The sequence below is a fragment of the Arvicola amphibius genome, chromosome 3 (genome assembly GCF_903992535.2).
Source record: "Arvicola amphibius chromosome 3, mArvAmp1.2, whole genome shotgun sequence".
Classification (NCBI taxonomy): domain Eukaryota; kingdom Metazoa; phylum Chordata; class Mammalia; order Rodentia; family Cricetidae; genus Arvicola; species Arvicola amphibius.
The window spans coordinates 12166747-12180471 of record NC_052049.1 but is presented as its reverse complement, the minus strand read 5'-3'; positions in this window follow the sequence as shown (position 1 = coordinate 12180471).

Genomic DNA, 13725 nt, shown 5'->3' with positions numbered 1-13725 from the left:
TCTTTTCCAGCAGCGTTAAACAGTCTTCTAAAAATATTTACTTTCTATCCTCCTGAGTGTCTCAGGTCCTCAGGCAAAAAAAGAAAAGGTGTAATAGGTCTGACCCCATTCTGAGGCCTTACCGCTAACAGTTTTCCAATCCCACAAGGTCACTTGCCTTCTCCACCCTCTCTCTGGGCAAGTGATAAGATATCTCTAGTGCTCCCTCCTTTGAACCCAATGACAGTCCAAACAGCACAAGCTCTGGGACACTCAGAGAAACTCACCCCAACCTCTCTCCTTTCCCTGTTTCCTCAACCCACTGCAATTGCCTGAGATCAGCCCTGTTCTCTAACAGTAGAGGAAAATGCTTCTCCTTCAGCTCGCATGCACCAAGTGCTCTGACCCAAATATTGCTTCCTTCAAAATTGACTTCCTGAAATATTAACCCCCAAAGTTGTGGTATTCTAGTCTGTGTCTTTGAGGATTGAAATTCTTGAGGGACGAACCCTCATGAATGGGATTAGTGCCTATAAAGGACACCCAACAGCTGCCTTGAGCCTTCCACTGTGCAATGGCACCGGTATAAGTCCTCATCGATGAAGAGAGGATCTTCCTGGATGAAGGTATCTTCATAGATACCTAGCCTGTCAATACCTTGATTTTGAATACCCAGCTTTCTAGAACTGAAAAAAAAATCAGTTCTTGTCCAATAAGCTATCGAGTTCACAGCGTTTGGTCAGAGGACCTCTATCTAACAGACTAAAACAACAAGTTACTCCACTTAGAATCAATGTTCAGTTTCAAAGCTCGCCGTGACAGCTGTGCTCAGAAGCCCTGCCCTTTGGAGAGAATAGAAGCTTCTGCTGTACACGCCCACCTGGGTTCTTGCAGCGTATTTACTCAGAACGAAGAGTATTTGTGTGCAAGCCCGTTTCTGTCTGCCAAGACACAAACACTGTAAGGGTCTTATCGGCTATGGATGATTGCCTAGCCATATCTGTCAGCTTTAAGATAACTCATCAGTCCTTAGCGAAAGCACTCTCTAGGCTCGAACATTTGAAGAAAATGTGGGCAAAGAAAGGATTATAGTAGGCCTTGCCCTGAGGGTGTGTGAAATTGAACACAGCTGCAGTTTGAATTACCGGTGTGTACATTATTTAACGATGCTTTGGAACTGCTTGGGGTACAGGTGCAAAAAAAGTAGTTTAATGTTGTATTCCAGGGCATTTCCCTAACGTGTGCGTGTGTGTGTGTGTGTGTGTGTGTGTGTGTGTGTGTGTGTGCTGTTCTTAAATGATTACTTGGAAAGCCTCAGTTAGTGTATCTCTGTTGAGGTAAAATTGGACAAAATATCTTCATTCTAGACCAGTGTGAGAAGGGTGCACTGCCATTTAAACAGAATATTTTCTTCTTATTTCTGAGCTCTCTAATGTTTCCGTTTTTGACTGGTTTAAAAATAAGACATCATAATCTCTCCAGCAAATTATTTCTAGTAGAGTAAGAGCAGCAAGGGGGTAGGCTGGCTTCTTCAAGATTACTGTATTATACAGTCAAAGAAAACCACCCATGCAACGCATCCAAGTTACATTCAAGTTCACTGTTAAATGCAGTATGTAGTTGTCTTGTGCTGAGGTCAGACTAATCCCTATAATAAAGAAAAATATGCTAAAAAATAAAACTAAGAATGGAAAAGAGGACAATATTCCCCTTGTTGGCTCGATCTTCCCATTGGGACTGGTCCAGTACACACACCCGCTACTTCCTGCTGGCATATTCCAGGGAATCAATTCACTCTTTGTAGATATTAAGAAATTGTGGAAGCATTAAAAAGGGAGACACTCAATGGATCTAATGTAATTGGAGACAAAGGATTGAAGTTATGTAGAGGAAGAGGCAAGAGGAAAGCTGGTCAGGATCTAGGGTGATCAGCATCCCATTGGTGGGAATGGGGGGACCTAAGGTCAAAGCAGAGTATCCCAGAAGCAGCTCGGCTACTCTTGTTTCTGAAGCTATTAACATTAATACCACCAACCAGATGCAAACAACTGTTTGTGCTTAGGAATGAATTTCACACGAACTTCTAAGAATTCCTAAAATGTAAGACTTCTAGTACATGTGTGAGTGTGTGTGTGTGTGTGAGAGAGAGAGAGAGAGAGAGAGAGAGAGAGAGAGAGAGAGATTTTTCATCCTGCGTACAGTGATAAAAATGATAAAAATGTTTTTTCTTTCCTTTGTCTTTTAGGAAGAACAAGCTCCATTATACATGATGGCCCTGAGGTACAAAGCTGTCTTAATAGGTTTAACTTTTGAATCGTATGAACTGTTGGCAGATGTAGCAACATTTGTGAATGAAATGGGGAGGGCTCTGGCTGTTCTGTTGGGTTGGGTTTATTTTACTTTGCTGTCTAGTTTTGCTCTGCTGCCTTTAATTTTAAGTGGACGATCAAAACAACTTGCTAAAGTAGTGAAGCCTTAACTGCAAATCATGCCTTGAAGTAAGTAGGTCACTGAAAACCAAAATGGTATCAGATGCTGTCTAGGATTTCAGTTTAGCAAGATTATCTTGTGTAATTGCTGTAAAAAAAATTCTAAAAGCTTAGGGGACTGAAAACCTGTTTTTAAAGCTTTGCTATAACAGAAAAGCCTTCTTCCTATGACAGGTGGTATTTATATATGCATTACCCTCTTCTGGGAAAACTGTATTTAGATAGGATTTGGCCTTACTATAAGTCCTACCGTATCATGAGGCCACTGTGACCATAGTTTCTCAGTCTGAGTCTGAGTGTACCTTTCCTAGAGGCAGTGACTGTACCACTGTGGTGGTTTGAATGAGCACTGGCCCCTGTAGGCTCACATATTTAAGTGTTTGTTTCCCAGGTGGTGGACTATTTAAGAAGGTTTAGGAGGTATGGCCTTGTTGGAGGAGGTATGACATTAGGGGTGGACTTTGAGCTTTAAAAGCCCACACCAATTTCTCTCTCTCTCTCTCTCTCTCTCTCCTCTCTCTCTCTCCTCTCTCTCTCTCTCTCTCTCTCTCTCTCTCTCTCACACACACACACACACACACACACACACACACACACACACACATATTTCTTACTGATAAGATGTAATTTCTCAGCTACCGCCCCAGCACCATGCCTGCCTGCCTACTACCACACTCCAAACCTTGATGGTCATGGACTAACCCTCTAAAACTGTAAGCCAGTCCCCAGTTAGATGCTTCCTTTTGTAAGTTGCCTTAGTCATGGTCTCTTTTCAAAGCAGTAGTAACCCTAACCAAGACTGAAGTTAAGAAAGCAAGTAGCAAATGAAGGAAATTGTCTCTTTATAAAATTCTGCTAAAGAAAGATAGCTGGATACAGTAGCCCATGCTTGTTATTCCAGCACTTGAAAGGGTTAGACAAGAGGATCTGAGTTGAAGGTTATCCTCAGCTACATAGAGAGTTCAAAGACAGATGAAGCTACTGGAGACCTTGTCTCAAATGGCCAAAAGAAAAGAAAGAGGAAGAGGAAGGGGAGTACTGGAATATTTCCATGATATGATACTTGTGAAGAAATGGATCCATGCATTGAATTTCATCAGTAGAGGTAAACGGTATACCAGACACACTTTATCTCCTGATGGAAGTGTACCACACCATCTAGACTTGAACTTGACTCTGATAAACTTTATTTTCTGCTAGCACTGAGGATGAGGATTGGACCCAGGACCCAGCATGTGTTAGACAAGCTCTCTATCAGTAGCTCTACACCTTCCCCTTTGCACAAGCTTTCAGATCTAACTAGATCCGAAGAGCAGTGTTATATGACAACACTGACAAAACCAACTAAACCCATCTATGGACACCTCTGTAAGGAAAAGAGCTGAGTAACCTCAGCAAGTTAAATACAAGGATTATTTTTTAAGATGAAAAAGAAATCATCAAAGACTAAGGACCAGTAAAGAGTCACATAAATCTGTCATCAGGCATGATGCCATATTCATCCAGCTTCAAAAGAACCAAGCAAACCACACAGGACCCACGTGAGTCCACTGAAAACTGACTCCATATTTGATAACTATGAAACAACCATTGTTGCTTGCTTTGGGATTAATAATAGTATTTTGATTACATCAAGAGGAATCTTCATCTTTTAGTGACACAGACCAATACACAGATTTATTTGTTTACTTTTATTATTAATGTTTAAAGACTGGGTGTCATGTAACCCAGGCTAGCTTCAAACTTGCTGTGTAGCCAAGGATGACCCTCCATCTCCCAAGTGCTGAGATTATAGACATGTGCCATTATTCCCCATTTATATGGGGCTAGGGATCAAAATTAGGGCTCTATACGCACTAGGCAAGCCCTCTATCCTCTGAGCTACATCTCCAGCCCCAACACAAATTTTTATTTTAAATATAGCTGGTGTTTTCTAGGATTATTTCTTCAGAAAATGCTGGCTTTTCCTCCTTTGTTCTTCCCTTAAACTGAGGTTCCCTTCCATCTCATGACAGTCACACCTCATCTGTCTTCACCCTTGAATCTCCTCACGCTGCAGAATAATCTCCTCAAGTGCTTCTGTCACAGACCTGAGCACCATAGGATCAAGGACCTTGCCTACCCATGAAAGCTTGGTTTTTTTAAAAGCCTGATGCGTGGTGAATTAATAAATGAGTGGATTGTAATCAAAGCTATGTTTCCTGCTGGGCATGTTTATAGCAGCCATGAATTTTAAGCTTGCTGGTGCAAATGATAAATGGTTACTGATTCATGAGCAACACGGTCACCATGTCATAGTGTGGGACAGTAGTCTATATTCTGTAAAGTATATTTTAAATAAATGCTGATTGGCCAGTAGCCAGGCAGGAAGTATAGATGGGACAACCAGACGGGAGGTGAGGCAGGTCAATGAGAACAGGAGAATTCTGGGAAGAAAGAAGTCCTAGTCTTCAGTCCTGTCCCAGCAACAGAAGAAGCAAAATGTGATTGCTCTGCCAAATAAGGTACCGAGCCATATGGCTAACACAGATAAGAATAATGGGCTAATATAAGTTGTAAGAGTAAATAAGAAGCCTGAGATACTGGGCCATTCAGTTTATAACTAACATAGACCTCTGTGTGATTTCTTTGGGACTTAACGACTGCGGGAACAGGGCAGGACAGAAACCCTCAGGCAACAATGGCAGCTTTCACTCTCACCGTTTGAGGGCACATCTTCTTAAAATGAAGCAGCAATTAGCAGTTACAACAGCAAGCTTTGTAGCTTGCCTCCTGCACACCAGGCACTGTTAGAAGCACTTTGTGTGTTTTAAGTAACATACTAGGCAGAAAACATGCAGGAAAAAAAATGCCACCTTGGGAAGATAAATAATAGCCCATCAGAGTTATTTAAGGTGACCTTTGGGTGCTTAGTAGATCAACCAAGTCACTTCACTTTTGAATCTATATCTTTTGCCTGGATGACTAAAGAATGTCTTCTCGGGATAAGATCAGATGTGGCTTCAACCGCAACCATGAGACATCCATCACAGACTGGGAACAACACCAGATTCCCAATTTAGCTCTCTCTGTCCTGCCTTGTGACCCAGATGGGAACTCCTTCTTGTTTGGACTATTGTAGTCAGTTAAGGTTAAGGAAACATGGCATTCCTTCCTTACTTGAGGAATCTGAAGTTGGTCAAAGTAATTGCTAAACACTATATGCAACACTAAATGGCTCAGAAGCTAGTTGGTCTATTCTTTCTGCTTTTTTTCTTCCAAGGCAAAAAAAGAGTCTGTCTGATTCCAGGATTGTTGGCGAGCCCATTACTCAAGCCACAAATACTTGAACTATCCAATGACTCAGTGGCCTTCAACCACACTTTAAATAAAGGCCTTCTATCATGTTGTACACATGTGTTCTGCCTCCAGTTGAGCTCTCTACAAATGCCAAGCTGCTAAAATGCCCCCACGTTACTTTCTGCAGAAGTCTGTCCCAATGGTTATTTCAAAAAGATGATTGACTATATTTCCTGGTAAAGTTCAGACAGCAGCCTTTCTGGTTGATGTCACTCCCAGCCTCTTCCAGCTGATTCAAGCACTACTCATTTTCTTTCTTAGTCCTCCTTTCGGGGGTGTTTTCTCGGCAGTACAATACACATTCGTAAACGTACTGTTTGGGCCATTTTGAGTGTATACTTTGGTGCCTCTAAATAAATTCAAATTGTTCTGAGGTCATCAACACAGCCTCATACTCATCCTCCCAGACTGAAACTTGTTCTCACTAAATGGCATTCCCTTTGTACCTACTCAGTCTCCAGCTACGGCCTTCAATTTTCTTTCTCATGAAACTGTCTTTCTAATATTGTTAAGTTTTAATAAATACAATATGCCCACAAGGGCAGCATATTGCCAAAACAAAGAAGTCTAATATAACTAAAAGCTTTCATTTTCTACTTTGGATTAGTGTTCCTTGCTCTCATTGATTCCTATTTATCCAGTTGCCTATGATACTTCCTTAGGTGAGATTTTGTGGTTCTTAATATTAAAAAAAAATAATGGGGTCTCATCCAATATAAAGAGTGCGAGAACGACAAAGCCATACTGTTGGTTTGCTAAAGTCTTGTTCGTTTGTTTAATGTTCGTTGGCATTTTCCCTGCGTGTATGTCTGTGACGCTGTCAAAAGCCCTGGAACTGGAGTTCCAGACGGGTGGGAACTGCCATGTGGGTGCTGCTGGGAACTGAACCCAAGTTCTCTGGGAGAGCAGCTATCTTCCCCTGCCGAGCCATCTCTCCAGTCCCAGTTTTGGTTTTTGTTTTGTTTTGTTTTTAATTGTACTTATTTCAGGGCCATCTCTCTTCTTGGACACTGTCATCCGTGGCTAAATAAGCACTTTCTAAAGTTGAGGTGGTCAAGTGATTCCACATAAAAAGGCATTTACTCACTTATACGTGATGCTCATTCTTACTATTTAAAACATAATTTATACAGGCTACAAAATAATGACTTTCGTTACATTTCCCTATGTTTTTTTACCTCGCTCACGTTCCCCTCTTCCCTCCTTCCACGGTTTGTCTCCATGCCAAGGGTCCCCCTTCTGCTTTCCAGTCACACACATGTATGAGTAGGTTTAATGTATTTAACAACTTACATTCTGCATATGTGAGAAGACATGAAATACTCCATTTTTCATAGATGAGGTTTTTAAACCAAGAGCAGTTTTCCCCTCCCTGATGCCTCTGCTCAGGCGTGTTGGCAAACAGGCAAAATGGTGATCCTCAGAAGAAAGCCACAAGGAAAGCTTTAGTCAGTCAGACTGAGCAACCAGGGAAGCGACTTCTCAGTGTCTGAGGGGAAGAGCCAGCCAGAGCCCTGCTCATTCTGAAGGCTAAGAAGGCAGCATGTGAAGTACATGCTCCTGCCTCAGGGTGAAGCCAGACGCAGCCAGGGAGTCCCAGTGGGTGGAGAAAGAGGTAGGACCATCTAACACTGACACTTTGGCCACCGGAAAAGTCATTTCTTCTTCTCATATAATTCAGGGGAAATAGAGCTGGGGAATAAGATTTGCTTGCACTCCAAACCTCTCAACTACGATCAAACTAAAAATTTCCACCCAGCTTTACCAAGTGCTATGGTTTGGAAATGAACTGTCTGCTCAAAAGGTAAACCGAGTCAGGTGTGGTAGCGCGTGCCTTTAATCTCGTTAGGGAGGCAGATGTAGACAATTCTCTGTGAGCTCGAGGCCGGCCTGGCCTGCGATAGTCATTTCCAGGTCAGCCCGTATTATCCAATGAGACTCTGTTTTAAAAAAGAGAAATTAATTGAAGGTTTGAAAAAGAGCCGACGAGTACAATCATTGAGAACTGATTCTCAATCAATGGATTAATCTCTTGGTATTGCATCGTTCCACGGTGTGAATTGGAGTGAGACCTGTTGGAGAAGCTAGGTCACGTGGGTGATGTCTTAGACCCACCTGTCTACAGTGCACATCTCTGCCTCACTCCCTTCCCCTCCCCCATTCCAGGTCTCACCAGAGCCGGAGACCCTGGGCTGCAACCACGGGCACACATACATCTTTCCTCTTCTCAATGGTTCTTCTCAAGGGACAAAGTCTGCTGACATGGGAGACATGGACAGAGCGGAGCGGCTCTACAGTCAGTTTTCACATTCCTCATTGGATGAAGCAACGTGTGTTATCATTGGTAGCTTGCATTAGAAAACGCCGCTCATCTCCCGATCTCACTGGGGTGACAGAGCACACGCGTTCACACAACCTTCCCATTTTATTAAACTGTCCATTAAATACAATGTAGACATAATATGTGGTGTAAGTGTGAGGGGGGCTCAAAGCAGGTTCACATACGCACCGCTGCTTTATATATATTGCTCTGTTTTATTGTTTAAAGATAGGGTCTCATGCCGGGTGGTGGTGGCACATGCCTTTAGCCCCAGCACTAGGGAGGCAGGCGCATCTCTATGTGTTCAAGGCCAGTCTGGTCTACAGAGCAAGTTCCAGAACAGGCTCTAAAGCTAGAGAAACCCTGTCTGCAAACCTGCCCCCCCCACACACAAAAAAAAACATAGGGTCTCATTATGTAGCCCTGACTGACTTTAAACTCACAGACACCTGCCTGTCTCTGCCCTCTGAGCACTAAGATAGAACGTGGGCCACCATGTCCAGTGGTCCTGCTCTCTTGAAATAATGCAGAACATGTGGAAAAGAACCTCAGCCCTGGCGAAGGTCAGAGGTGTACCGGCCTGTACCGGCGGTACCGGCGGTCGGAGGGGTTAGGAAATAACCAAGATAGTCCTTTTATAATAAATCAGTTTTAATAAAAGGGGAAATAAGGGAACTTACAGAACCAAGGGTCCAGCGGAGTAGAAGGTAACGCGGGGGATAGCAAACGGGGGTCCTTCCGGCGCCCCGATCCTATTTAAGGGGTATCCTACTCCGCTGGGGCAGCCACGCCCCTGAACGCAGGGATTGGGCCAGCTGCCCCAACACAGAGGCCATTTAATGACGCCCATATCCCCCTTTCAAAGGGGAAATTATGTACCAAGAACACTCCCTGTACACTAATTTGCAGTGAGTCCTTACAAGTCCTCAGCTCTGCTTATTCTTCTACACCTGATTATTTCCTGTAGAGTAGGATTTAGCCCCAACATCTCACATGCAGAAAGCTGCCTGAACCCTCCTGAGAAAAGCTGTCTTCCTTTGCTTCCAGGGTGAAGCTACAGGTCACTGTGTCTGCCCAGGGCTCTTCACAAGAGCGAAGAAATCCAGTTTGCTGTGAGCAACCCTTGAGGGCAGGGAGGAGAGGGTGTTGTGGAGAGCAGAGAAGCTTTGCCGGTGACAACCCAGAAAGCTACTGATCATGGAAAACAGTTAAAATGGACAACAGTTTAAAAGCAGATGTATGCTGTGGGACCACCAAACCCTGAAACGAAGCTGAATCTGGGGGAGAAAGTGGCCAACAACTTCCAATACTAAAGGGAACTGTTGGGGCAGCTGGACACCATTTAGAGCCGTTCATCTGTACCAACAGCTGTGAAGCCCACTTCAAACTTTCCCACGTTCCACCCTCGGAGTGGACACACCTAGGCCACCTCAGTTCTCTGGGGGGATATTTGTCCCCCCTCCTTATCCTAACATCAAGAGAACGTTACCACAAAGAGAACACAGCGTCTTGCATCCTAAATGCCGTTCCTCTGTGAGAGCTAGTTCTCACCCCAGCTGCAAAGCCCATCAGATCCCAATTTAGCAGCTATTCTTTCGCAAGTTGCAGTAAACATCATCAGAGACACAAACACGCAGGACAGGTAGTGAGAAAAAAAAAAAAAAAAAAAAAAACGGCTGCCAAAAATATCCCAAGCTCTCCACGGGCAAACTTCCTTTCTCCGGCTCCTCTCAGTACTTCAAGGACCCGCGCGCCATTTGTCTGCCGCACGGTGCACACTGAGTGGCCTTTAAAGGAATAGAATCCTCTCGTTTTCCTGCTCTCCTGTGTATGTGGCTGCAGGCTGTGCGCGGTGAACTGGGCCAACAACAAGGCCTTGTGGTGCAGGGACAACTGAACCATTAAGAGGAGGGAAAAGGTCATTGGAAAAGGAATTCTGCCGTTTAGTGTCTTGCTCAGCTAGATGTGATGACTGCCCCATTCACCACAGAGAAATCAATTGTTACAGTTATTTGTTGGAGAACAGGACTTGAACAGCTTAGGGAGGGGAGGAGAATATCTCTGTGTTCTCCCTCCTCGCTATCAGGCAATTCAGATTTTGCCTTCTTGTAAGAGGGGAAGGGAGAGAGGCCTGTAATTGTCTCCCAAGCCCTGGGCTTGTCCTTGGGATCTCCTAAGAGCCCACAACTGAAGCCATGGGTAGAAAGGGATTTGGAAGGAAGCAAAGCCAGAGTTGGAAGTTCTTTACATTTGTAAGTTGTTCTGCTCTTGACTGGCACAATGCTTGTGTTGGCGACCCTGAAAATCTATACATCGCACAAAATGGGCAGTTACAGGTGCAGCTGCCTACTTACATCCGGCCATCTGAGTTTCCTGTTTAACCCTAACTTCTTGGGGCATAGGGTGTCTCATTTTTGAGTTTATGATGTAATTGGTAGAAAATAGGGCTCAAGAATAGGCATCTCAAAGCTCAGAGTAGATTCTACAGGGAAGCCAAGGATGAGAGCACCGATAATCCCAGCGGCTCAGAAGTCTGAGGCAGGATGACTGATAGGAGTGTGAGGTTAGACAGTGCTACAAAGTGAGGTTTTGGGTAGAGACACTGCTTCAGAAAGGGTAAGTAGAGAAGATGGCTCATGGTAAAATGAATCTCTATGGCCCCCAGGACACCGGAAAAACACCCATACGTAGGGTGCTCTGAATCAATCTTTCTTGCATTCCATTTTTAAATATTTATTTTGAGACACTATTAGCCCTGGCTGGCCTGGGACACCGTAGAAAGACTGAGTTGGCCTCAAGTGCTAGGATGTAAATCAGCTTCAAGTTTTTACTTTTCTTTCCCTCTTCTTTTTGTCTCTCTGTTCTTATTAACCACTTTCCCCGTTTTCTTTCAATTTCTGTTTCCCAAAGTCCTGCCTTTGAGGATCCACCAAGGCTTTCAGAGCAGGGCTGACTAGAGAGGAGAGAAGTAGGCAGGATTTTCTGGGGGACTGGAAGGGAGGAGGGCATTTCCCTCCACCGAATCCAGGTCTGTTTCTGTGACTCAAAACAGAGGTGTGATAAGGAGGGGATGGCAGGAAAGTAAACGAAAAATAAAATCTTCTTGGAAAAGTGATATAACCCTGTTCTAAGAGCCCTGGGATTCAGCTGCGATGAAGACTCACTTCCCTTCGTCCTGTTCTCCCCCACTGGGGAGGGACAGGGGACTGGCTTATTGAAATAAGGGACAGGTCATGCCCAGCTGCAGGAAATGAGCAAGCCCATGAGGAAAAGTCCCGAAAATAAAAATGACAGTTGGAACAGCTATATGCTAAACAGGAGCTACCAGCTCTCCGGGAACAGTTCATTCATAAATCGGGAAAAAAAAATTGATGTTCGTGGAAAGAGCTTTCCATGTGCAGCCAGCGCTACTGGACAGAAGAACTGGCGTCACACAAAAGGCAAGCAAGGGGGCGTCTAAGAAATGATGCAACTGAGAAGGAAGATCACAAACAGCCGAGAGGCTAACAATAGACAGGTGCTTCAGAAAGAAAGAAAGAAAGAAAGAAAGAAAGAAAGAAAGAAAGAAAGAAAGAAAGAAGGAAAGAAAGAGAGAAAGAGAGAAAGAGAGAGAGAGAGAGAGAGAGAAAGAAAGAAAGAAATTCCAACTGACAGAACAGATGTTATAACATCCTCTAATGAGAAACGTCGCGTTTATATCAAACAATGGTATGATGTGGTGCCCAAGGACGCAAATCTATTTCCCTTTTCTCTGCATATCTCCTTGTCACAAAATCCAATCCCTTGTTGTGTTCCTATCCCCCCAGGGCAGTCCCACGAGTAGACAGCAGTGTGACGTCACTAATACCCCTCCTCCCAGTGTCTCTCCACCACACATTGATTTAGTCATAGCGCAAGACCACACTGCCCATCTGTACAGAAGCTGGCATGAAAAACTATCTGTGAGGCACCTGGCAGTAGAACCAGGATTGATCCCTGGTGCATGGCCTAGCTTATTGGACATCATTTCCTATGGTGGGACGCCATGCTCAGTCTTAATGCAGGGAGGGGAAGGGATTTAGTCCTGCCCCAACTTAATGTGCCAGACTTTGTTGACTTCCTATGGGAGCCCTTGCCCTTTGGGAGGAGTGGATGGGCGTGTGGGCTGGGGGAATGCCGGCAGGGGAGAAGGGAGAACAGGTGGAGGGGTGGGGAGAGCACTGTGGATAGAATGTAAAATGAAATTTAAAAAATTAAAATTATAAAGGAAAAAGGAAATCCCTTCCAGGAGGCATCGTGTTCCTTTCCTTCAACTGCTAGAGACACTGTGGTCACATTGGATGCTGCGTCCCCTCCCTGCATCTGCCTTTGATGAAAGGCCCTGCAGAGCTTGGTGAAGCTGGGGACTGAGGAGAGAGGAGACAGGAGCGAATAGTAAGAAAGATGACATGTCCCATGTCCTTTTTCTCCTTCTTTAGTGAAGAAACTAATAAGGCAAAATAAAATAAAATAAAATAAATGACAGAAGGTCCTTTTTGAAAGTAGTAGTAGAAAATGATTTTTCTTGGCAAAATAAAGACAAAATATGGCATATTCTCTAATATTTGCACTTGTTTGCTTCAAGTGTTTACTCTCCTGTTGAACGCAAAAATACTTGGGTCATAGGCTCCAATTTCTCAAATGCTTTTCTCTAGGTAAAATGCTGAATTGTTACTTTTTAAGGTTTCTGAAACTATGTAGGTTTTATAAGCTTTTCTATAAAGCTTACAAGGAAAGAATATACTCTCATTTAACCCATCATCCCTTGGGCTAGATGTTATCACTCTTGTTTCCTGAAGCCTTTCCTTATTGGCAACTCACAGGAGAAAGTGGAGCACTCTCCAGGGGAAAACACTCTCTAACACTTAACGCACACTTTTCTCCCTAATAGCGGAAAGCAGGAAAAGAAGAGCTGTTCAGTATGGCCACATTGGGAAGAGGAACAAAGAGGTCCAGTGGGACCTCTGTCTTCATCCCGCTCTGTCTTCTGAGCCTTGGCGTAAGGGTAGAGTAGAAACAGGAAGCATGAGACACGCAAAACTAAGTAGTTCCAATAAGGTCACCTGGAGCTCACACTTTCTAAAAAGCCTTGTCTCCAGAGCTGGAGAGGTTGCTTTCTGGTTATGAGCATGTACTGCTTTTGTAGAAGACCCAAGTTCTGTTCCTCCTGTAAAACCAATTCTGGTTCTGATGACCTCTTCTGGCCTCCTTGGGTACTGCACTCACGTTCCAAAACACACACACACACACACACACACACACACACAATTTTTAAAGAAAAGAATTTAAATCATATCTTTTTTAAAAAACAAAAAAGTGTTCATCCAAAACCACTGGAATTTAAAGAATTCCATTTTGTGAAGGAGAAAGCTAGTGTAGGGTCATTTTCCTTTTCCACATGCAAACACGGAGTTCAGGAGATAGCTCAGCAGGTAAAGTCGCATTGCCACCACTTCTGGTAACTTGAGATTAATACCTAGAACTAACTCCTGCCTGTTGTTCTCTGGCCGTCACATGAGCATGGCTCAAAAGCACATAAAAGACAGGAAACTGTCAAATGACTTCTTACTCTTTAGGAAA